This window comes from Phaenicophaeus curvirostris, chromosome 19 (assembly GCF_032191515.1).
Source record: "Phaenicophaeus curvirostris isolate KB17595 chromosome 19, BPBGC_Pcur_1.0, whole genome shotgun sequence".
In the NCBI taxonomy this organism is placed as follows: Eukaryota; Metazoa; Chordata; class Aves; order Cuculiformes; family Cuculidae; genus Phaenicophaeus; species Phaenicophaeus curvirostris.
In genome coordinates, this window is record NC_091410.1 from 9,432,320 (window position 1) to 9,457,843 (window position 25,524).

Genomic DNA, 25,524 nt, shown 5'->3' on the forward strand with positions numbered 1-25,524 from the left:
ATGGACTTTGGCTCCAAATCCCAAACACCTCCAAAGGTGTTTCATTGCCTCTGAGCCTGCTCCTTGCTCTTGCTGCTTCCCCAGGCTCAGAAAAGGCCCAGGAGCAGAAGGGTTTTTTCTTTTTCCTTGTGCAATTCTTTTTCCTTTCTGCTTTGTGCGAAGGTGAGCAGAATTCACCTCCATACCAAAGTACCAGTGGTTTACCTAAACTTCCCATAGCTCCAGAAAGAAATAGAGGAGGTGCTGCCATGCCTTTCAGCTAAAGAAAGATGCAAAATTCCCAAACTCAGCTGCCTCTTAATTTCCAAGGTTGGATACAGGCTGTGCTCAGGCGAGATGACGAGCCCATAAGGTGAGTGTGAGTGGGATACTGTGGCTTGGGAGCTGCAGGAGGGAATGGGAATTTCCTTGGGACCGGGACCCTCAGCTCCAGCTCCTCCAACCCCCAGTGCTCCATGCTGGGGGCGTAGCATGCGCTAGGCATTCATTTCTTAAGAACATCAACCTTTCAAGTCCTTTTTAATTATTATTTGATCAGTGCTTCTCAAATCTGAAAATATCAGCTGGTAACACCGCCTTCTGCTGCAAAGTTGCAGCCAGAGAGGGATCAATATCCCTTCCAGAGCCAAATGCTGAGTGTTTAATCACAACTATTTAATACAGCCAGGACCAGCTCCACTAGGCTGCTCAGCACTGTGTGCCTTGGCTCAGGCTGCGCTCAGAGACCCCGTTTGCAGAGTTTAAGATCCAGTGAACACAGAGGGATCTCCACAGGGTTTTTGGGCTGCTGTTAACACAGCAAAGCACTCTGCACAGCATTGAAAATGCTGGTGAGACCCTAGAAGGAGCTTGAGGTTCCTCCTCTGGTGGGGTTAGCTTCTCTCTCATCTTTATTTTTCCCTCCCCCTTTCCCTGAAGCTCTCTGAAACAAGTGCTGTTTTATTGCAGATAATTTACCAGCTGCACAAAGGCTGCCTTGTGCTGCTGAGCTCCAGATGTTTAGCATTTCACAAACCCCCCTAATCATAAGGTACCTGTTTCACTGGAGCACCAGCTGACCTGGATGAGGAGAGAAGCTGCCTTCCAGCCTTTCCCTTCCCTTTCACAGGCAGCTGCCAGCAGATCCTCGTGCTCAAGAGAGCAGATAATAGTGGGTGCATCATAGGTGACTTGGAGTCACGGTTTGTGCTTCTTTGGGGCGCAGGGGCTGCGGAGCAGGACCAACGTGGCTTTGCCTGAGATGTGCTTGGCAGGAGCGATTTCAGGGGCTGTTGCCTTTCACTAAATCCTTTTGCAGGGGCTCTCTGCAGCGGATCAGCCTCCGATGGCTCTGTTGGAAGGTGCCTACAGCTAAGGCAGGTAGGAATATCTGTTTCCCAGCTGTTGCACCTACTCGTGGAGAATGGGCATCTCCAGGTTGGGAGATGCTGCCTCAGCAAAAACAGGGGCCCCAGGGAAAAGAGCTGGAAGGGTTTAGACGAGGGATTTTGCTGGCCCTGGGGACAGTGGTCTGCAGGTTTCGATTGTCTGTGGCAGCTCTGGCACAGACTCAGGTGTCCAGCTCTGTTCTGCACAGTGACAGCACAGCCCTGTGCCAAGCTGCATGAGGATCCCTGTGCCACTGCCCTCACCGAGCTGCCACAGCGTGGGAGCTGCTGGGCTCCTCCGCAAAAAGGTGACCCCAGGCACCCACTCTCAGCTTGGAACCGATCCTGCAGAATCCTCAGGGCTGTGGTCCTGCAGGAGAGCAGTTCCCTGGCTCTGCTCCATCCCCACCCCATTCCTTTGACTCCAATCCCTTAATTGTTTCAAAACAACCCACATGGCAAAAGGCAGGGAGATAATTACAGTCCCTTGCCCCCCCTTATCTCTGTGGAGAGTGCATTGGGCAAATAGAAAACAGAGAATTAATTCTGGTGGTGGCTGGAGCTCCATGGACCAGGCTCTGAATGGCAGGTAGGGCTGATTTACTGCCATTGTTCACAGCTATATTCAGCATTTTATTGCAACTATAATTATTGTTCTCTGTCAGGATCTCAGGGAGACGTCAGGCCGGCACCAGCCGTTCCCTGCTCCGTTGGGCAGAGGACTGGGCAGACAGAGCTGTCCCTGGCACGTCCCACCGTGGCTGAGGAGGGTGGGTGGTGCTACCAAGTGTCCTCAGGTGTTTGGGGAGACGGAATCACAGAATAGTGGGGGTTGGAAGCAACCTCTGGAGATCCTTCAGTCCAACTGCCCTGCTAAAGCAGGGTCACCCAGAAGAGGTTGCATAAGAACGCATCCAGGTGGGTTTGGAGATCTCTGGAGAAGAAAACTCCACAGCCTCTCTGAGCAGCCTGTTGCAGTGCTTTGTCACCCTCACAGTAAAGGTTTTCCTTATGTTGAGGTGGAACTTCCTATGCTGTAGCTTGTACCTCTGGCCCCTTGTCCTGTCTCTGGGCACTGAAGAGTCTGGTCCCATCTTCCCGCTCCCCACCCTTTAGATATTGATTTAGACATTGATCAGCATTGATGAAAGGGTCATTGGGCACAGGCAGAGACTGCCCAGGGAGGGGGTTGAGTCACCTTCCCTGGAGGTGTTTAAGGGACAGGTGGATGAGGTGCTGAGGGACATGGTTTAGTATTTGATAGGAATGGTTGGACTGGATGATCTGGTGGATCTTTTCCAACCTGGTGATTCTATGATTCTATGATCTAGTCTCCTGTGGACAGGGCAGAACCTGACCTACCCTTTGGCTGGATGAGGCATCTCAGCTTTAAGATGTGGTGTGAGAACAAGTGGTCCCTCAGTGGTGGTGGAGGTGGAAAGCCAAGCACATGCATTTGCTGGGGAGGCAGGAGGAGAGCTGCCCATCCTTCACGCCTGCCAGAAGGGGAGCCTTGCTGTGGGACAGCAGAGCAGGGCCACTGGCTCTCCCGGCAGCTGAGAGGCCTCAGGATTGGACTGACCCACTGGAAAGCCTCCCCAGCCAAAGCAGCCCCTCATTCTCATGCTAAACGTGCGAGGGGGAGGGAATGAATCCCTCCATTGGGGAGCAGAGCAGGGCAACTTTGCTGCAATGAAGTAATCCTCCCCCAGCACCCTGAGCATATAAAGCACTGCGGAGCACAAGTGCCTCTCTGTCCTGTCTCTTTCTTCTCCTTCCCTTTAATAATCTTACTCTTTTGTCCCCATACGTTCACCCTTGGTGTCATTGTCCCCTTCTGCTCTGGTAGCTGGCTGCCCATCGCGGCGGGACCCTCTGCCTTGGAGGTGCTCGCAGTGCCACCTGTTTTCCCCACTTTATTTTCCAGGGCACCTGATGTATTTATTTTCTTTTCCTTTTTTTTCTTTTTTTTTTTTTTTCCTCTGCTTTAGGGTCTATTAAGTTTACTCCTTCTTCCCCTGCCCTGGGAGACTGGTTAATGAGTAACCATAGCGTGCTCGGAGGCAGCTGTCTCAGACAAACTGACGGAGACTTTTTTGGAGCTGCATAAGGGAACGTTTGTTCTGCAGCTTCTCAATAGATCCTTGTGCAGGAGGCAAGAAGTGTGGGGAGAGAAAGAAAGAGACACTAAATCACTGGACTCCTTGAAAATCTCGCTGCGTGTGTGTGTGTTTTTATTCCTTTTTATAATAGATGTTAGATGAGTCACCTTTTCGAGTTTAAATAATGAATTTATCTTCACAAGGGAGCACACAATGTACTTTTTACTAGTGTTTCAGCTTTAAAGTTCTTTTTAAGTAACTTAAGTGTAAAACACACAGCCTATATATACACTGGCATGGGGTTAGCATCACATGAGGGTGGATTTTCTTTGTCCCAGTCTCAATGTAGAGCAGATTTTGTTCTTACAGTTCATAATTTTACCTGTTCCTTTGCTTTGGTTGTACGGAAATGTTTTGAGGATTTTATCAGATCTTTACCATCTGAGTTAAAGGCTGTTTTGTCTTCCCTAGGATGAGGTGAGGAGAAGATTGCCCACGTACTGTGGAGGAGAGCAGAGGGGGTGAGCAGGTCCTGTGCCCCAGATCTCCTGTGTGACCTTGGCAATGACATTTAAACCTCTCTTCCCTGCTTTGCTTTTGTCACTGTGCAAACAGGTGACGGATGTGCTTGTTCTCATACTTGCAGCAGTGTTTTCCTTCCTAGTGTGCTGAGAAGCTTGTGGAGAGTGGATGGGATGTTGGAAGCAGGCAGAAAGCCATGGGAGCAGGATACCAAATTGGTCCTGGTTGTCTGGAAATGTCTCTCCCTCTCTCTGTGGCTCCATAATTCTTTGCTTCATGTCATCCTTTGAGTTTCTTGTGGCCAGCTGTGCACCTTGTAGTACCTGTTGTGTGCTTGCAGGGCTTGCTGTGTGCTAGGGAGCATCACACCAACCAGACAATGTCCCCACATGGCTCAGGACACAGTCCCAGCTCCTGGTCCATGCAGCTGCAGTGGGACATCACTGCTTTCCACCTCAGTCCTATTTTCTCACTCCTGCTTTGGGGTCCTGGGCATCCCTTGAGATACCCCCTCACCCCCGGGCAGCATGCAGAAGGGTGTAGGATGGAGCAGCCTGGCCTTGCATCTCCTCTCCATCGTGTGATGCCTGCGCTCTGAGCCCCCATCACCCACCTGGCTGTGGCACCTCACATGTATCAGGACTGGTGATGGTGGCAAGATCCTTCCAGTAGTCTTGCTCTACACTTGCTTGGGACAAACCCTGCCATGTGCTGGAGCTACTGCATCGCTCAGCGCGGCTTTGCACCTTGCAGACCTCAGCCCAAGCTAAGCACGCTCAAGCCATCAGTGGCTGTGCAGAGGGGCAAGGAGTGTTTCCCGAGGTGTAGCCATCCTTCCCTCGCTGCTCCCTGCAGCTTCTTGTCTGCTTTCAGGGACAGCTTTGCTCTGGCTCCCTCCGAGGACATTTCCCACTGTTCTTTCAGCTGGACGAGGCAGTGGGAGCATGCAAAGCATTGCCTATGCGAGACCAGCCCACCCTTCCCAGGGACCCACCAGCACGCGCTTGTGGTCCAGGCTGTGATCCAGCACTAGGGAGAAAACTGAAAACATGTAACCACACTTTTCCTCCTCTTTTACAAAACCTCAGGGTTTTTTTTCCTTTGAACTTTGGGATTGGTTCAAGTTTTGGGTAAAGATTGAAGTTGTTTGTGTTCTACCTGAAACGCAGCTCTCCGTTCCCTGGAGCAATGGTTCTTTATTGGCTCTTGCTGACGCTTGGCAGTCTGAGTGCGTGAAATAAAAAGCTTTTTGTTTCCATATTTCAATATATTTATATATATTTAACTGGTTTGAGGAGGGTATTTGAAGGTCAGAGGGCTTTCAGAGGTTATTGTGTTGGCCAGGCCCTGGGAACAGCCGGCCTGTGGGAACTCATTCCCAGATCACCCTTCCTGAATCTCTCTCTCTTTTATTTTGCCCATGCTGGTGCCCATCACTAAATGCTTTTTATTAATGTTAAAATCAACAGCAAAGTCCAAGGTGAACGTTATAGATGGGCCATTCACAAACTGGCATGTAAAGGTAACACGACCTCAAGCTGTGAACCGAGAAGGTGTTTGTATTAACAAAACTTGTTACAACAATAAGCACTTTTGGGGCTCTGCCCTCCCACAAGAGGCTGATGCAGCTGCTGGTTTGGGCAGACGGGCTCCCAGCGCCTCGTGGCATTTTCCCTCCTTGTCTGGAGGAGACATCAACCCAGATCTTTTCTCTCTGCCAAACACTGACCATCAGCAATTCAGGATCCCAAGGATATTTTCAATGAGAGAAGAATCTGTGCCAATGCATCCTCTTGCTGGTATTTCAGCCCCGTTTGGCAGCCTAGCTGTGACACAGACCCTAACCCCCAAACCAGCCCTGGAGCAAAGCATTGAACTTGCCTTTCCAGCAAAACCCTCTTCCCTTTCCAGTTACCATTGTGGTGAGGATTTCCTCTGCTTCAAAGCTTTTGCAAAACAGCTTGAATTCAGTAGAGTCAGCAGCCACAGGCGTTTTTGCCTTGTGTTTGGCAGCCCTTGGACCAAACTGCCCTGTCCTCCTCACCAAGAATTACCTGGAGTGCCTGCCCTCGTGGGATAAAGGATGCTTTCAGCTGCTCTAAGTGGATCTGTTGAGAAACCACTGATTTTCCATTACTTGGAAACATCTGGTTGACATTCTTATGTCCAGAGGCTCTTGTGTAATTATCCTTATTACCTGATCCACATGGTCTTTATCTTGCTTTGTGGGCAATTCTGCTCTCCCTCTCTGCCCGCACCACCCACCACCATCACACAAGCACACAAATCGCTTTCCCAATTAAAACTTTGTGCTTTCTTCCTCTGGCTCAGGTCTCCGCTCCCCATCTCAGCAGTGGCTGAGGAATGCGAGACAGGAATGCTGTCCTCTCCCAAGGAGAAGGGGAAGAGGGGGGTGGCTATCACTTAAAAACAACGTCGTTGTGTTTCCAGCCGGTTGTAGTCCTGCAAGGCCAAGCTCGGGTGTGCAAAGCTGCCTGCCCTGGGCCTCCTCGCCTGTTGCCTCACCTGGCACTGTAGAGTTCAGCATCTTCCAAACCCTTTTACCATCTCGTCATATTCTTGCAAAACTAGGGCTGAGAGCATCTCAGAACTCAATGCCAAACTCTGCGGTGAATGAGTAGCTCACCTTTCCATCTCAATGCCTTCCTCAGACCGTCCTTGGGGACGAGCTGGAGGTCTCTGTGCAGAGCAGAGATTCCTCGTTGGCACCTGGGCCCTTTGCCTGGTCCTTTACATCAGTCAGGAATTACTGGCAAAAGCTTGTGGAGCTGTGGCAGAGCCCTACGGTACTGCAAATCGCTTTGTGTGATGATGTCTAGCAATGCTGTGTCCTGAGGCGTGTGGCTCTGAAGGAAATGTCACTAGAAAAGGGAGCAATGCCTCTTAATGAAGTTAATGGTAAATGGTAATTTGCCTTATGAAATCCCAGGCCATCCAACCATACAGCTCTGTGCTCCCAATCTGTGCCCAGCTGATAGGAGTCCCTTGGAGACCCAGCTCAGGTCTTGTTGGCTCAGCAAGAGCCTTTCCAGTGACCCTAATGATCTTTGGGTCTCATCCTGCCTGTGAGCATCTCAAGGCCAAGTGCTCCCATCCCACCCAACCTGATGGGTCTTTGCTGCAGGGTGGCTGAGCCAGTTCTGTATCCAAGTGTCTGTCCATCTGTCCATTTAAGATTGAGCTGCTTTTGGGGGGAGTTCCTGGTTGTGACAGGTGAGGGACAGCATGCCTGGACCTCAGCACATCCAGCATCTCCTCCCTGCTATAACCAACAAATTAGCATCTGCTGATTTTGGTTTTATTTTCCACAATCCTGAGTCACCCCTGAGGTGTCTCACCTGGTGCCCAGGGCGGGCTGCCTGTCTCTCTTTCTTATTTGCTGGTCCAACTCCTACCACACTTGGGAAGGTGCAACCTCTTGTGGGTGAAGGATTCTTAGAAGCAAAAGGGAGCTGGAGCGCTTCTCTGCCCGTGACTCAGAGCATCTGCTCACACACAACCAGCTGGAGAAAAATAAGTTCCATCATTTTACTGATGGGTGAGAAATGGGGGGGGGGGGGAAGAGAGCAGCCAAATTTCTATGCCTGAATAAAAGCAGCAGAGCTCTTGGAGGCTGAAATCAGGACTTTTCTGCCACTTCCCAGCAGTGAAGGATCATGAGACAGACAGGGCTGCGCTTTCTTGGGTCTTGAAGCTGCAGAGACTTGCAGAGGCGCAGTGTTGGGCTGGTGCAGACAGCCCCTGTGGGATGGTTGGACTTGATGAACTGATGGGTCTTTTCCAACCTGGTGATTGTACAATTCTGTGATGGCAAACCCAGTGGGAACAGGGCTCAGAGCCCTGTTGCTCTGCATGGGCATTGCCCCACCAGCTGAGGGATGGGGTGGTCCAGGGGGACACGCTGGGCTGCAGCACAGCCCTGCATTGGTGCGTTCTCCCAGCTCTGCTCTTCACTGCAACTCGTGCTCTGGCGCTTGCCAAACAGGTTTTAATTTCCAGAACGCGAGTATGAAAAAGCAACACAACCCCCTCCTCCACAGTGCTAAAATATCTTTTTTTTTTCTCATTTTAATATACCATAAACGATGACCTTTTACCTCCTTATGAAGGCAGCCAACACAAGCACAACAATGTGATTTGTGCAGCGTTTCAGTTGCGGTTTCTTCAAGAAATTCATCTGGTCTCGAAGCAATTAAGGGAAGGGAAGCATTTCCACTCCAGCTTTGAGCCCTGAAAACCTGCCAGGAGGGTTCTTTTTTTTCCTTCCCCTTCACTCTCCTGCTTTCTCCCCTTGCCCCTCTTGCTCACTTGTCCTGGAAAACTTCTGTGGTGTCACTTTGGTAATGCTCCTGAGCTTATGAGAAGAAATCCCGACCTGGTGCAAGAGGGAAAATGCTGGATCTGGGTTCCTGTCCTTGTGCAGCAGATGGAGTGGGACGTTGCTCCCCTGGAGCCAAGCCCAGTGGCCAGCTGGATGAAGGGTGTGCAGGATCATCCCTCTGGCCAGCACCTTCTGCCCCCTCTCCCCTGCCCAACATTCAGTTATCTCTTCAGCAGAGGGGATGCAGCTGGAGAGGGCACCAAGCACAGTGGCATTGGCCACCTTCTTTGTGTCTGATGTCCCCGTTAGGGCACTTCCCTGCATTGTACAAACACCTGGATGGAGTCAAACATGCGTGGGTTCACCAAGCAGCAGGGGATCGCATGGGACAGGACCCCAACCCATGAGGACGTACGGGTGACTTTGCGTGCTTGCACGAATGGGCCTTAAATTAGCCCCTAAGTCAACAGCACAGTTAATTGCTCATTCATTCCACTGATGGGTTAATAATTAAGTTAAATTAATAATTGGGACAATAATTAAACTTAACAATAACCAATACACGGGACAATTGAAGTAATCGGTCTTCATGCTAAGTATTCGGTGGGGTTACTCATTTACCCAGGGGTTCACGGGACGGATTCTGCACTCAGACACTTTGCTGTGGGGACGGTGGGATGCAGCTCTTGGACTCCTGTGAACGGCAGGGCTTTTCCAGCCAAACCCACTGGCTTTTCCCTTCCCTCGGGGACCGTGGGGAGCTTCGGGGTCCCCGGTGAGGAGCAAAAGGGACCCCGGCGTCCTCCCCCACCGCCTGCACCGGGACAGACGGACGGACAGACAGACGGCAGGATGGAGGGAGGGACAGGAGGATGGAAGGAGGCGGCTCCCGGCCCCGGCGGGGGGAGGAACTACAAGTCCCGTGAAGCTGCGCCGCCCGCCTGCCGTCAGCGGGGCTATATAACAAGGGAATGGCCCGAGCACCGCGCTCAGAGCATCCTTGGCTGCAGCGGCACTGGTCCTGGTCCTGGTCCTGGTCCTGGTCCTGGTCCTGGTCCTGGTCCTGGTCCTGGTCCTGGTCCTGGTCCTGGTCCTGTGCACCGAGGGGTGGGAGCGGGGTCGTGCCCGGACCCCTGGAGGGGGAGATGGAAATAGGGATGGATGAGGATGCCGGTGCCGCTCCCCACGCCGGGGTCTGGGACCCTGAGGCTGTTTCGGCGCTGGCAGATGAGAGAGGAAGCGGCTCGGAGGAGGCAGAGGCGCAGCTCGATGGAGGTAGGTGCCCTGCTCGGCCCCGGGGAGAGAATGGGGTAAGCAGGGGTCGCCTCCCCCGCTTCTAGCACTCCTTTCTCCCCCTCGTATCCACCCGTACGCTTGCACTTGCTCCGGTGCCGTTATTCGGTGCGGCGCGGGGGGTGCTGAGCCCCGCGGGGCTGGGGGGACTGCGGGACCCCCAGTGTCTCCCCCCGCTGCTCCCGGCTTGGCTGTCCCCAACACCGGCTGCCTTTGCCTCCCGCTGGGGGCGAGGGAGCTGAGACCGAGGATGCTGAGCCCCGAGGGGATGCTGAGTCCCGAGAGGATCCTGAGCCCCGGGGTAGGGGTGATTCTGAGCCCCGAGAGGATCCTGAGCTCCAGGGGTGTGTGTGATGCTGAGCCCCGGGGGGATGCTGAGCACCGAGGGGAGGGCGAGTGCCCGGTCCCGGCTGGCGGAGAGGGGGAAGGAGTGCTCCTTTCGCTAAGAAAAACCGCGTGGGTGTGATTTTTCATCGGGTTTTTATTTATTTTGGGGGTGGGAAGGGTGGGCAACATGAATTCTCCCTTCTTCTCCCGTGGGAAACCCGTGTTGGAAAGGCTCGCAGCGGCTCTCTGGCAGGTGCCCGGCTGAGGTGATGGGCGAGGGGTGGTCCTGGGGAGCACAGCACCCCCTCTGCAGCCCCTTCCCCGGCTCTGCTGGGGACCCAAGGGGTCTCCCCAGCCTTCTATGCTGTCTGGCATGAGCCCGGCGGCGAGGAGCACTTGATCGGGGTTGGTGATGCAAGGTATCTGTGATGCACAAGAGCACTTCTGTGCGGATTCTGGAAAAATATGAATGACTCCCTTATTTTCCTTGCTACAACAAAAAGACCACACCAGTCTAGACCTGCAACCAGTAACACACACGAAAATTAGTGCTGTCTGCTCCGAGGGACTCAGTGCATTGAGGACACGACCAGCCTTTCCAGCGTGTGAGCCTGCTGATCCGTATGGAGGGTGAGGGATGCTTGTTTGGGGGAAGGATGTTTGAGGTTACTTTGACATAAACAAGAGAAGCTTTTATTGCCCAGACATTGTTAGCGTTGCTCTTTGCTGGCTTGGAATGTGTTTTCTCTGAAAGGTTTTGAGACTAGAGAGGAATTGCTCAGCTCTTTTTCTAATTGAGACATCTTTTTATAATCATGGTCACAGCTGGTGGGATGAAAACAGGGGGAGAGGGTTGGTGTGCAGTGACTCAAAGGCTTGAGAAGAAGCTGCATCTTGGTTTGCCTGGCACTTATAAAGAGGAGATTCCAGCTGGGAGGCTGGAGCAGTGTCTGCAAGGGTGTGTTTATTCTCTGCTGTCAGGCAGGTGATGTTTTCAGGACATTGGCTTTCTCATTTCCCTGTAACATTAAGGAAGAGGGTGGGGAAAAATCTTTGCATGTCTCCCCAGTTCACCTCAAGCCTTCCTACAGGTATGAGATCCAACATGCGTTAGTTTGAGCCCCCTGACAGGGAGACACCATGAAGCAGAAAGGTGAGGCAATGCATTTGTGCTCTCCTTTCTTGAAGGCTTTGCTGCAAAAAGAGTTAGAACTGCTTGGACTTGCTATTTCTATCAAGCTGCTTGTTTACCAGTCACTTTCCACGTCTAGGTGTCTTAGACAAAAGGTCACTTGAGACATCGCACCCCTCAAACTTCACATGATGTGTTGGCAGCAACATTTTTGGGGTGCTGTCAAACAGCAGCGGGATCGCTCTCTGCAGCACCTGTGACAGTCGGGATGAAAAGCTTTCTGATAGAAAGAGTCCGTAACTCAAAAGTGTGAAGGTGCTTTGTAAGCACAATGTATGTGGAGAGAAATACAGTCCATTTCTTGCACTGGCAGGAGGGAATAAGCTTGTTCTTATGGCCAGGAGCGTTCCCATCACAGTGTCTCAGGCTGTGGGGTAGGAGGGCTGTGCTGTGGGAGTTTGATATTCATTTGCATGGCAGAAACGCGCTGTGGAGCGTGAGGAAGCCTGAAGCCGGTGAGGTGAGATGTTGGCTGTCACCAGCAAGTTTCTCAGCAGGGCTCAGGTGCTACACTTCGGCGTGTTCGATTTGCAGCAGTCAGAGATACTGGTGCTGTGGGTGATTCTGCCCTTGGCAGGGCTCTGCTGGAGCTGTGACCTAGGGAAGGTGGATTCACCCCTTCTGAGCTGGTAGGATTCCCCTAAAACAAACTGTGAAAATTGCTGGTCACACTGTCACTTGCTGTGGATGTCACGAACTGTTTAAGGACTATAAGTTCATATAACTCCATATTACAGGGCTTTCAGTTGTCTCTAAACCAGACTCTGGTGCTATCTCATCTACACTTGCATGACTTGGGGCACAGGTTGTAGGGTGCAAAGCAGAGAGGACTTGAGGGATGCTGTGACCTGGAGCTGGGACCTGGCTCTTTCCTAAGCCAATGCTTCTGCCTGCAGCAAGGCGCAACTGTGAAATCTGGAAGTCCTGGGCTTTGACCCAGCTTTTCCAAGGGCTGGATTTTGGTGTGCATTCCTATTGTGCTTGTTTTTAGATATATTTGATACAGTAGCATCGCTTCTCCTTGGTGATGGGTGTTTTTTAGTAGCAACTGGCTCAGATCTAGACTGTTTGGACTCCAACTCTTCTATCTGGGAGTTCTGTATGAGAAATGATCAGAGAGCCTTAAATTTTAGGAGATCAAATGTCTTGGGCCACACCCGCTCCCCCTCCCTCTGGCTCCAAGAGCCCCAGACAATGGGGGGATAATGGCAGGAGCACAATGCAGCTTGCTGGGGGGTTTTTGTTTGTTTGAACTTTGAACAGAAAAGCAAAGCAACAAAAGAGAGGGCAAGAAAAGCACAGTGTTTTGCCAGTTACCAAGACCGGCCAGAAAGTTATAACTGCCTTATAAAGGGCGGCCTTGTTCAGAATGGCTTATTTCATCAGAAAGATATATTTAAAATAAAAATGAAGGGGAGAATGCTAGCATGAAGTCCCCCATGTTAGTATAAACGCTGCATGAAAACACTTTTATTACCTCCTCTAACTCCCTAATAAATACAGTTTCTTTTTGATGAAAGCTCTTAACACAGGATTAGGGTTTACAGCGCGTTGCCTTATTAGTCCCTGGAGACAGAGCCCGTGTTCAGTATGGCTTCTAGTCCTGCTCTGCAGCCTGATTTCAGAGCTTCAAGGGTTCCTCCTTTCTTTATTTTTGGGTTTCCCCCTCTGTGGCAGCACTTGAATTGCAGGCAGCGCTTTCCTGGACCAGCACCCGAAAGAAAAACTGGAATGAATGTGGTTACGGAGGTTCTAGTTCCTCTGTAAGCTGTCTTCTTCTTAACAGAGCTGATGAGGTGCGAAGACTTTGGCCCCAGGGTTGTGCTGCACCCATGCCCTGAGAAGGCAAAATTTTTCCTTCAATTGCCTGGCTGTCTCTGCCAAGCCACAGATGTTTTTTGAGGGCTAAAACCTAAGCCTTTAAATAAATGTGTTTGATCCCTGGGTGGTTGTGCAGCTTTCCTGCAAAAAAAACCCAACCCAGAGTGGGTTTCATATTGGGAGCATATGCTATCAAGTCAGGCCCTTTTTAAAGCTTCTTATGGGGTTTTATTGTCGCCTTTTCTTCCTGGAAGGGATCAGAGCTGTTATCTGTCTGGTACCGCTGCAGCAAAACTTTCTGTGGCCTCGTGAAGGAGGAAACAGTGGTGGCTCTGTTTTAAGTAAAGATTAGCTGAATACAAACTTGAACCACTCAAGCAACATGACTTGGTCACAAGGGCCAAAAGGCTTTTGCGTGGTCCTGTATGGGAGTTTTAGATGGCTTTGAAGCACTGCTGGAAACTGCTCGAATGTGTCCTGTGCTGCGTCAGATGGAAGCAGGATGCTTTGGGACCTCAGTGTCACATCCTGTATCCTCTCTGGTTTGGGATGGATGGGGGCTTCAGTGCTGTTATTCGAGTTTGCTTCAGCTCCTGCTAGTGGTCCTTTAAAGTGCACTTTCAGATCAGTGTTTCAGGAGTGGCTTCTGAATTTTGGAAGCTTTTTCCAAAGCTGGTGTGAGAAAACACAATTCTGGTGTGTATGGCCTCAGGCTGGCAGCCAGAAGGTGCAGAGAAGGTCCCTTTAGGATTTGTAGGTCGAATGATCATGGTGTTTTTGTCAGGTGGCACTCTTCTCTGCCCATCTTTGTTCTTTGCAGATAAGCTCAGCGCTAGGACTGGCATGTGTCCAGGTATTGGAGAGACAGAAACCTGCTGCCAGCATCTAGGACCTGGGGTGCCAGTGACACCAAGAGGCAGTCTGACTCGTTCTGCAGCTGGATGGCCAGATGCACAATGAACTTGATGGAGCCTCCAGGATTTAAAGCTGACAGGAGCTCCTCTACAATTCCAAGTTTATGGAGAAAAGGCCACCTTGCCTGCTGGACAGGGGCTGTGTGTGAGCTTTAGCAACTTGCTTCATGGCCAGCTAGAGCTCTGCTATGGACTTAATTCATGTGGTTGCAGTGTCTCCTCAGCAAGTTGGAGGTGAGGAGGAAACAAGGAAGTCTGGTGGAGTGAGACCTTGGTGAGATGCTTCTACCCTCTGGGATGACAATGTCATGAGCAGAGCTTGGTTTGGGGGTGGGAAATTGTCAACATCTGGGCTGTGACTGCTGCTGTGTGAGATGCTAGAAGTGCTGCAGTGCAGCTCTTGGAGGTACAGGTACATGTGTGTCCTGCTTCACTGCCCTTTGGAGGGGACTTGGTCACCAGTGGACATGAGGGTAGCAAGAGTCCAGTCTGGAAGTAGTTAGGATATATGGTGGTACTGGAGCTGAAGCTCACCAGCCAGACTGCTGTGCCTTTAGCTCCTCTTTTTGGGCTGTGTAAGACTGAGCGTGGCTGCAGAAAACTCCATCATGGTTAGGGAGCAAGAGCTGCTCACCTGGAGCAGGCTGGAAGGTCTCCTTCCATCTGAGTGGTGAGCAGGTGGTGTGTTAACTGTGGAAGTACCATCCTCTCTCTGCACAGATATGGTGCAGGCTTGTATCTCTGAGGGCATGGGGATGCACACAGTAGTTGTTCCTGTATCAACTGCCTGCATGGTGGCATCTTGTTCCACGTCATCCATCAGAGAACACTGAGTCAAACCTTGCTCCTGCTCGCAAGGTCCAGGCAGCTCCCTTGGCGAAGGGGAACTGGAATATGACCATCGTGCTACCTTTTACACTTGTCCAAATGGTATATGTCAAACCTTCCCAGCGGTGGACTCGGGAGGGGGAGGGAGGGCTTCCCAGCCCAGCAGACTGGATGGGAAATAATGATCCCCTTTTTATAGCTTCTTCAATTGTTCCTGAAAATCCTTTTTAAAAAGAGGAAAGTTCCTTCCTTCCTTTCAGCTCCCGGTATCTTTAAGAATTCGCTCTATTGTGAGCCCAGGACAGAGACCCTTCTATGAGAGCTGCACAGGCACTCTTCAGAGGCCCCCTCTCCGTGCCCCCTCCCACCCCATCCCAACAAGCCCCCATTCTCCTCTGAAGAGGGTCCCTCTGTCTAACGCCAAGTAACTCTTAAGGGTAGCATTTATCCTCGGGCACTCAGCTCACAAAGAGTGCTGGAGTGTCAAATAAACTCACTGCAGCCTGCAAAGAGAAGAGGAAGAAAATACAAAACCCCCTTTATTTCCACCCCTGCGGGGAAACAAATACGGACTTTGTGCTGGAGAGCAGCAGCGCCCTAACGAAGCAGGGTAGTGCGCGTACTAATGTATCTCTAATAAAATTGTGTGTGCATGCACACGTGACAGTGTGTGCACGGACCTGGCAGGCGAGCAATAAATCAAAATCCCTCTGTGCAAGCGTTGGCCATCCTGCGTGGCCGCTGCTTTCTAGGCAGAACTGGTTACTGCTAACTGGGAGCACATCAGTGGCTTCTGCGGGTTTGCTTTTGGAGAGGGGTGCAGGGAGGAAGATGCTGTTCTCCCTGAGGATATCTCCACCAGCATGGCCAGTACCTCTGCTCAGCAGCAGCAAGAAAAATTCTGCTTAGTGATCCTCTATCTTGGCACAGTCCTGGCTTGTTAATGCTGAATTCGAGAATATCTTGCAGCTGTGCTATATGAGATGTGCTCAGCTGCCCTCTGATGTTCCTGCAGCTTACAGCAGACCTGGAGAACAAGGGGTAACTGGCTGTGCTGTAGTGGCCGAGGTCACTGCTGTTCCCTCATCCTGACATTTGTTTCTCTACAGGTTTTGGTAGCTTGTCATTGCTGAAAGAGACAGATGCCATTTGCCACAAAAGCTGTTGGAACGTTCTTGTACCAAGAAGCGAGGAGATGAGGAGTTTGACTGTGCGCAGGCTTGGGACTTCTTCCCTTCCACCAAGCAAACTGTCCTGAACCAAGAGGATTTGTCTCTACTGGGTTCTCTGGATTCACAAGCCCTCAAGGACTGGTGTGGATTTTGGATGCTCCCTTCTGTCTGTACGTGGGAATGTCACGGCTGGAAGGCTGCACGCACCTGCTTCTCTCAAAACCTAGTGGATTACTTCTTTGGGCATTATCTGCCAGTGCTGTGGTTTTTGCTAATCTGGTGGACTTGGCCTCATTACATGAAGTCTCCCAACTGACAGATGTGGAAAAGGAGCAGTTCTACCGTCCCCTCTTTCTGGGCTACTTACTCTGAGCATCTAGAAGAGGAAGGAGTCCACATGTAGAACAAATCCTGCTGGACTTGGGTGAGTCAAGAATACATATTTTGCTTCCCCATTTTTAAAAACAAATACCCCTTATGTGGGAATGGCTTCTTAGAAAACTATTTTTACCGCCTTGAGGAAAAAAACGCTGAATCTAGTGACCTGCTGCTCCAGAAGGAATAGGAGAGTAGGTAGGCTTGTTTCTGCAAGCTAAAGTGGCTTTCCCCTCCTGCTTTAATTAAAGCACTAGCCTTTTAGTACCCTTTGAGCTTGAAATCCCTAATAAGAGTTTTCTTCCTGGAGTTATATTGCTGAGTAATGGACAAAGGAGTTAAAGCAGGCAGCCACAAGCAGGTTTTTCTTTTTTTCTCTGGCAGGGGGACCCCTGCTGGCTTTCTGCACTTTAAAGCATGTCAAAGCAAGTGGTGGTGGCTGTGTAGGCAGCCTGCTGCTTGTTGGGCTTACTGGGAACAATGTGTGGCTTGTCTGGAGGGTACTGTGGGGCTTCTGGTGCCTGGGTGGATGCAGAGGATGAGCTGAAAGGCTCTCTTTGGAAGGGAGTGCAGTGTAAGCCTCCTTGCAATGGAAAATCCACTTACCTGGGGAAGGTAGAAGCTGATAGAATATGAGGGGACTTGTATCAGTGTTGACATCTTGAGGTGTGATTCTGGGAGATGTGCCCAAGAGGATTTGCAAGAGTATCTGTGGATGTGTGAGGGTTTGTGGCCTGGAGAATGAGGATTAAAGGTGGGCATTTGTGCTTAGGTGGTGAACGAGCTGGTGACTCTTATGCTGGTAAAGATGGGGTTTGCCCTCACCGGCCCTTTGTATTCTCTGTTGTTCAGATGTAAATGCAATGATCCTGTCTTGGCTCTTCCCTGGAGCTGGTCTGCTAGAACACCTGGTTTTCGTGGTTCTCCTGTGTTCTGGTGAGGATATTCCTCTTCAGTCCCTGTTCTTTGTGCAGGCTCTGACTCTGCAGCTGCTGGGGCCCTTCGCTTTGAACTGGGGTGGATCCAGCTTGGTTTTGGAGCATGGAGCAGAACTGACCCTTTCAGTTGGGAAGGTGCTGCAGTTCACCCTGCTCAGACTGCTTTTTCATGTGTATCTTTATTGTAATGAACTTTCTTCTTGGAGAATGAGCCTAAGATGTGGTGAATAAAGGGAAAACTGCTGCTGGGAAAGACGGTTTTTTAATTTATTTTAAAATATTTTTAAAAAAGTACATTTCTGGTTTTGATTAGTGCTCATCTGTTCTTGTTTGCTAGTGATCAGTGAGTCCAAGAAGTCTGATGCAGGCTGGCAGGAATGTGAGGTCTATGCTAGTGTCCATTTGGGTGCAGTACGGCTGTGGACACATTCTGCAGCAGCTGAGCAGTGGACTGTGCCAGTATGGTTAAAGAGAAACTGAGAAGAGCTGTAAAGCTGCTCTTTTTCCCTTTTACTGAGCATCCAGGAGGATGTGGTGTGTGCCTTCCCCAGGGAGACAGCTCTGCCAGCTGGGTGCTCTTAAGGAGGATGAAGATGGCAAATACAAACCTGAAGAGCCAAGTGGCCAGTGCTTGCTTGATTTCTGTTCTTCTGTACCGCAAGCTTGTGATTGTCTAAACAGAGCTGGGTTGTTTTAATTTCCTTCCCTTGTCAGTGTCTGACTGGTGGTGTTATAACTGTCTCTTCCCTGACCCTTGGGATTGTGGTTTTCCACTGAGCATCTGAATGTAGCAAGTACTTGACTTCACTTCATCCCTTTGCAACATGAGTCTTCTGGCTTCCTGTCCTCTGAAATGCAGGGAGGAGGGGTGAGTTCATGCACATCATCTTGCTGTTCTTGAGCTCCCTGGCCTAAGGCAAGATAGAGGTCTTCTACCCCAAACTTGCAGAAAGCATCTCAGCCTGCTTGGCTCTGAAGTGGTTTCTGTGACAAGGGGCCAGGCTGGTATTTGGAGATTGGTTTTACTTTTCGTATCTTCAGCTTTTACTGAGAAATGCTCTATGAATGGATACCTTTGTCTGCTTGGTTGCTCTCTGTGTACAAGTCATGCACTGAGCTCTGCTTGCTCTGAGGACCTTGCTGGCAGCCTGGGCCCCTGGTGTAGGTGTCAGCCCTCCTGGGAGGCTGCTTAAGGTGGCCACATGGCAAGGCAGGCTCCGGGGGCTGAGTTGGTCCTGTTTTGGTACTGTACTTCCTAGATCCTGTAGGAAGGGTAAAATTTAATCTAGCTGCAGCAGAGATCCTTGTCTCTAGTTACAAGCAGCAAAAGCTTTTAAATGTGATCTTAAGTAGCCATCCCTTGTCATACATGCTGACCTGTAAACTATTCCTTGTCAGAGGATATTTCTGACCTCTAATTGATCAGTGAAGAGCAATTTCCCTGGGCAACCATGGAGCAGAATCTGTCCCCTGCCAGAGGCCCTGGTGTACAGTACCTGCTGCCACTAGCCTGATGGATGCTCCAGCGAAGCCCAGTGCTGCCAGGTGGCTGGTGAGGTTTTGGCCCAGGGGAACCCACATAAAAATTGCCAAAAAGCTTTAGGGACTAAGTGACCCTGCTCAGCTCCTTTCCCTGCGTGCATCCCCACCTCGGCCAGGCAGTTTTCCACGGCTGCCTGTTGTGCCCAACCTCTGAGGGATGGGGTACCCTGTCTGATGGCATCTTGCTCTGTGTTCCTGGGAGCAGGATGGACCCTCGTGCAAAGAGATGCTGCAATGCTCCAGGCTTGGGGAAGAGTGGCTAGAAAGCTGCTCAGTAGAAAAGGACCTGGGGGTGCTGAATATGAACCAGCAGTGGCCCAGGTGGCCAAGAAGGCCAGCAGCAACCTGGCTTGTATGAAAAATGGTGTGGCCAGCAGGAGCAGGGAAGTGATTGTTCCCCTATATTCGATGCTAGTGAAGCTGCACCTTGCATACAGTGTTCGGTTTTGGGCCCCTCGCTACAAGAAGGACATTGGGGGGGCTGGAGTGTGTCCAGAGGAGGTCAGTGAGCATGGTGAAGGATCTGGACCACAGGGGTCACACGGAGTGGCTGAGGGAACTGGGATGCTTAGCCTAGAGAAAAGGAGGCCGAAGGGCAGCTTCATTGCTCTCTATAGCTCCCTGAAAGGAGGTTGTAGTGATGTAGGTGCTCATCTCTTCTCCCAGGTGACAGGACAAGAGGAAATAGCTTCATGTTGTGCCAGGGGAGCTTTAGATTGGATATTAGGAAAAATCTCTTTACTGAGAGAGTGGTGAGGCACTGGCAGAGGCTGCCCAGGGCAGTGGTGGCGTCTCCATCCCTGGAGGGGTTCAAAATGTGTGTAGACGTGGCACTTGATGGTTCAGCAGGCACGGGGGTGTTGGACTGCATGAGCTTAGAGGTCTCTTCCAATCTTAGTGATTCTATGACTGCCAGGGATGGGAAGGGGCCCTGGCCTTGGCTCTAGGCTGCTTTTTGGCTCTGTAGCCGCCTGCTCGGCTCCCTTGGGACCTCCCTGTGCTCCTCCTGAGCAGATGGAGGCTGAGGCCTTGGGTCTGGGTGCCCTGGGAAATGACGCGTGAATAACAGCCTGACACGAATGTAATTTTGCCTGTTATGTGGGCACGGCCGGGAGGTGTTCCCCGGCAGCACAGTGGTGCTGTTAAGGAGAGGGGGAGCGCGGGGAAGGAGGGGAGAGAGTCCAGGGGCCTGTAAGGCAGGGCGGCTGCTGGGTGCGCGCTGACCCCTGCCGGCAGCTCCGGGCCGAGGCGGCAGCTCCGGGCGCTGCCGCCAGGGGGCGCCGGAGGCAGCGGGAGGGACCCCGGGGGGCGCCTTCCCCCCTCCCCGGGCTGAGGCCTCGGTGCTGCCCCAGGGCCGAAAGACGGAACGTGGGGCCTCAGGGGGAGAATCCGAGAATCACAGAATCACCAGGTTGGAAAGGACCCACTGGATCATCGAGTCCAACCATTCCCTTCAATCACTAAACCATGTCCCTCAGCACCTCATCCACCCGTCACCTAAACCCCTCCAGGGAAGGTGACTCAACCCCCTCCCTGGGCAGCCTCTGCCAGGGCCCAATGACCCTTTCCGTGAAAATTTTTTTCTTAATGTCCAGCCTAAACCTCCCCTGGTTGACCTTGAGGCCATTCCCTCTCGTCCTGTCCCCTGTCCCTTGGGAGAAGAGCCCAGCTCCCTCCTCTCCACAGCCTCCTCTCAGGGAGTTGGAGAGAGCAATGAGGTCTCCCCTCAGCCTCCTCTTCTCCAGGCTGAACACCCCCAGCTCTCTCAGCCGCTCCTTATAAGACTAGTTCTCCAGCCCCCTCACCAGCCTTTTTTTTTTTTTCTGATGCTCAGTGGTGGGACCCCTCGCTGCTGCATCTCCACAGCCCCATAGGGATAAGAGAGGGAACATCCTGATCCACAGCACACTATGGTGCGGTGCCACAGAGGGAGAAAAGGTGATGATTGCCGATGAGCGATGCTTCTCTGAAGGATTCTTAGCCTCAAAGTGCGTTTTAGGCACTTCAGACAGTAGGAGAGCAGAGGAGATGGCTGAAGGGACTTGCAAACTGCAAATGAGACCAACGCAAGAGAGAGGCAGAACACAGTTATTGTTTTCCAGTAGATTTCCAAGGTTATTCTCTACTCTGAGTCAGGGAGAAAGTATGAACAACATACTCTTTCTTTTTTTTTTTATTTTTATTTTTGATGCTCATTGGTGCTTTGGCTGACAGGTAGAGGAATTCTTACTTCCCCTTGATAGCTCTGAGCACTGGCTGGGAGGCTTGGTTCAGCTACCGAATGCTTGCTGGCTTTCCAAAAAGTCAGCAAGCAAAGAATCTTTCCTGCTGCTGCCAGCTTCAGGAGGTGAATGGTACCAATTCTGGGAAGGGGCTGTAGACTGTGACCACAGCCAGGGCAGCCTCTGTGGAACACCTGAGTGTGTGGAGAACATCTCAGGGACCCTCCTGATCCTCCTTTTCTTGCTTCTTTGTGCCTGCTTGTACATATGTGCAGGAACTCGTTCTGGCTGTGCGTGAGGATCCTGTGGCCAGGGTGCTTTTAGCACAGAGAAGCTAATCCCACTTGCAGGTATGCACTGAGGGCCTGAAGCCTTGTCATAAAGAGCCTGAACTCTTCTTAGGTTGTTCTCAGGGGCAAGGTGGCACTGGTAGGTGAGGAACTAGATGATCTTTAAGGTCCCTTCCAGCACAAATTATCCTATGATTCTATGAATTGTTAGAAGAAAGATATCAACACAAATCTCCTGCTGCTGTGTCTATGCTCATCCCCAGAACAAATGCCTCATGCTGTCCTTGCTACCCTCAGAGGTGAAAACGGTGTACTTGGACTCAATGATCTGATGGGTCTTTTCCAACCTGGTGATTCTATGATTCTAATTCTATGATTCTATAAAAGCTGGGAGAAAAAGTGTGGAGAAGGGAATGGAGCCACCAGCTGCCTGGAGAGCAGAAGTTAGGGCAGGGCTGCGCCATCCAGGCAATGAAGTGGGTTATAGGGGAGGGAAAAAAATTCGAAACGGTGCCTGCTATGGCAAAAGTCGGGAAGAACGGCAGGAAGGGAGCGGGAGGCAGAGCCCCACGGCCGCTGGATGGCAGCGGCGCTCCGCGCATCCCGGCCCCGCGGCGCTGGTGGGACCCGACGGGTGCTGTCGGGTTTCAGGCTGAACCCGTGCAAAGCAGGCAGTGAGATGTTGGAATGCTCGATGTAATTAGGAGATGGAGCTGTTGGAGCGGGTCCAGAGGAGGCTACAAAGATGATCCGAGGGCTGGAGCATCTCTGCTATGAGGACAGGCTGAGAGAGTTGGGGTTGTTCAGCCTGGAGAAGAGAAGGCTCCGAGGAGATCTTATAGCGACCTTCCAGTACCTGAAGGGGCTACAAGAACGCTCAGAAGGGACTGTTTACAAAGGCTTGTAGTGATAGGATAAGGGGGAACGGAGAGTGGCAGGTTTAGACTAGACGTAAGGAAGAATTTCTTCACCATGAGAATGAAGGTTGCCCAGGGAAGTTGTGGCTGCCCCATCCCTGGAGGTGTTCAAGGCCAGGTTGGATGGACCTTGAGCGGCCTGATCCAGTGGGATCTTTCTGGTGCTTTGAGACCTGAATTAAACCCCTTATGTGATTCTTTGTGACAGCAGGCACCCAAACGGGCCACTGCAGGGCTGTGTTTCTGTGCCCCATCTCCCAGCAGTTCCTAACCTCTTGGGATGCTCATGGAGGTCCTTACCCAAAAGCAAATACACTGAGACTTGGGTGTCAAAGCAATAAGGATGAGGCTGAGGAGGGAACAGGTCTAGGGCTATAACCATGCCACCCATGGATCTGCTTTTAGCCAAAAGCATTTGACACTCAGAAAACTGTTAAGCTGTAACTACAAAGCTGCTGATCCATGAACGTGACCTGGAAATGCAGGTGTTGAGGGCTGGGGCAGAGGACACCTCACATGGTAACTCTGGGCCATACCTGTGGAACTGGAGCTGGTGTGTACAGGGGCAGGAGGACACAGGGAGAGCAAGAGGCTGATGTTTGGGTGATAATCGCCTTAGGGGTGTGATGCAGAGGCATCTGCTGTCTCTGCCTGTCTCCAATGTGCTCTGAGCAGGCCACCTACACAGTGTTCCTGGAGCTGCGTGGCTGACAGAGGGTTGGTTTGACATGCTGTCTTCCTCCAAAGAAAAGGTGTTGGAAACCTGCTCTGCCTCTCCCTTCCTCACCATCCCTCCTCTCTGTTCTCCAACTCCCTCAGGGAAAGAGGGGTTGGGAGCGCTGTCTGGCTCCACTTCCACATCACTTTGGAAGCGGGTGAATTATTGCTGGATAAACCAGTGTGTTTGGCTGCCTTGAAAAGCACTTCCAGAATAGTTACAGACTACTTGGTCAGGACTATTCATGTTGAAAGGTCTCACTGTCCAGGCTGCCTCCTCGATAGCTGGAGCCAACTGCAAATTCCACCAGTGCTACCAGCCCCAGAGCTGGGTTTCCATGGTGAATGCATTTTGGTTCTGCACCTAAAAGCCCAGAGCTTTGCCTATTGCTTTAGTCCTGTTATGCTGGAGGAAGTCCTCTGGCTTTCCCCAGCTGGCTGTTGCCTTTTGGGGGAGGGCTGCCTGCCCGGCAGAGATGCTTTAGAGGCCTCTGACAGCGGATGCCTTGGGGACAGGCTCATGAGCTTTGTTCTCAGGCTGCAGTGGACTCCAACACACCCCTCTGCCTCTGGGATGCTGCGTGAGGCTGAGGTATGGGTCTGTCCAGGGACCTGTTTTTTCTCATGCCAGGACCTGTCCCTGCTGCATTGTGCTCCTTCCATGCATGCCTTGTGGCTTCCAGTTGCTGTTAGAGCCCTGGTTTAATTTGCCAAGGTGCTAGTGCAAGCCCTCCTGACATGACTTGCATTAAAAGCAAATGAAATGTTTATACAGGGACTTTGCATTGAGTGATCTGCAAGTTGCCCCGGCTGGAGCCTCCTCCAGCACTTCTGTCCTGACTACCTCCCAGCCTTGCATGTATCCCTGCGAAGCAAAAAAACTTGTTTAAAAACTTTATTCTAGGTGTTACTTTGTATGCCATTAACATGCAAAGGAGGTTTTGAGTTTATATATTTGCCCTTCCTTGGAGGTTCATCTGCCCAGCTGCTCTGCAAGGACATCTCCCGTGCCCCAGGAGCTGCGCTGCGCCCTTGTCCTCTGGAATGCTCTTTTCATTGATATTTTCTGAGAACAAAAATGCCTGCTTTGTATCCACTGCCCCTTTCTTTCCCCACGCAGAAGGGGAGGGAGAAAATGACTAAAATATTTTCTCGTAACAAAAGGCTGAGGGTGAATCTAGATTGGCCATTCGGATCCATTTAAGGCAAAATCTCCAGGGTTTTCAGCAGAGAAATTAAAACACTGGCGCTTTCTCTTTTCTTCAGAAGAACAAACAGGAGCGGTTACCACTTCCTCTAGCTCATAAACAAAACCAGCCCGACGTCTCCAGGAGAAACCCTGCCAAGAGACTTTCCTTCCTAATTGTTTGATATTTTTTCAGTTCTGATTAGTATTCGGGAGTGCCTGGCACACAACTGGGAAGTTTCAGGAACAGGCTGTAGATCTTGCTTCGTGCAGATCCTACCCTCTTTTTCACTCCCTTGCTTTCCTTGTCTATTCCACTCGCTCTCTCCCTCCCTCCCTGTTTTTCCTGCTTTGTTTTCCTTCATCTGTCATTCTTTGGTGGCTTGTAGTGGTGTCTTTTGGCTACCAAACTCTGGCACTTGCTTTTCCTTTTTGAAGTTTTGCTGCCTTTGCAAGAATTGCATCAAGTCTGTCAAGGCTTTTATTGACCTGCTCTTCTGCAGTTCCTTTTCTTTACTTTCAGGCCTTTCTCTGTTCTTGGGAAGGAGCTTTGGCTGGACGAGCTGCAGGGGGATTCATCTTTCCCTGAAGGGAAGAGTGGGTTGGGATTTAGACCAAACTTAGTAAATGCTATAAAAGAATAAAAGGTCCCACAGTGTCTGGTGTCTGAGATGGAGTTGGCTGCAGAGCTGTTCCCACCTGGACACAGTGACATCTCCTCTATCTGCCCCAGCATCTTCTCAACTTTAAAGCCAGTAAAAATCCTTTCTCTGAAAGGCCAGAAGCCTCAAGCTGCCCTGGAGGTCCTTGGTGGGGAGTCCTGTGTGGCTGCTTGCTTTGTCATGGGACAGTGACTCATTTGAGACAGTCCCAGGGGCAGGAGGGAAAATCTGATTTTACCTCTGACATTCTTCCCTCTGCAGCCAGTCCGGGGCTGTGCCTGCTGCCAATGCTTCTGCCCAGGGACATGAGCTGCTGCTCTGAGCCCAAGTTACTTTATTGTGCAGAGGAGAGCTTTCCCACATCTCTGTTTTGTGGCTGGGTTTTCATGTGTAACATTGTTCTGAGTTCTGTTCTTGCATCATGTGCTGGAGATTAGGAAATCGGTAGCGATAATAAATATCGCTGAATGAGTGGGTGTGAGCAGAAGGGAGGGAGAAGAGTGATTTAAAGGGCAAGGAAAATAGTGCATTCCCCATGGGCAATACTCTTTTTGCAGGGATGAGTCAAGCTTTTATGTCCTTTTTTTTGCAGGAGGTACCTGTGTGATAAAATAACTCATTCTATGTGTTTGGAAATACTCACCTGTGAAACTGTGATGTGTGTGAATGTGGTGTGCGTGCCCTCAGCATCCCACCTCCCCTGCAAGTGATGGCCTGAAATCTCCCTCCCACCCTGCTAGGGCCAGTGCTGGGCTGGGGGGAACCTCAAGATGCAGGATCCCCGTTAGCCATGAG

General features: G+C 51.2%; 1 protein-coding gene and 1 long non-coding RNA gene across 3 annotated transcripts in view; one reads left to right on the forward strand and one right to left on the reverse strand.

Annotated features, from left to right (window-relative positions):
• Positions 1 to 25,524, reverse strand: part of RPL38 (ribosomal protein L38) — a 472,498-nt gene that overhangs the window by 278,419 nt on the left and 168,555 nt on the right. The gene's annotated exons all lie outside the window — the stretch shown is intronic.
• The window catches only part of LOC138728714 (uncharacterized), a 56,200-nt gene continuing 40,214 nt past the window's right edge, over positions 9,539 to 25,524 (forward strand). Inside the window, exons 1-2 of the long non-coding RNA XR_011338742.1 lie at positions 9,539 to 9,608; positions 15,818 to 16,304. This is a non-coding gene — a long non-coding RNA (uncharacterized lncRNA). The remainder of the gene's footprint in view (positions 9,609 to 15,817; positions 16,305 to 25,524) is intronic.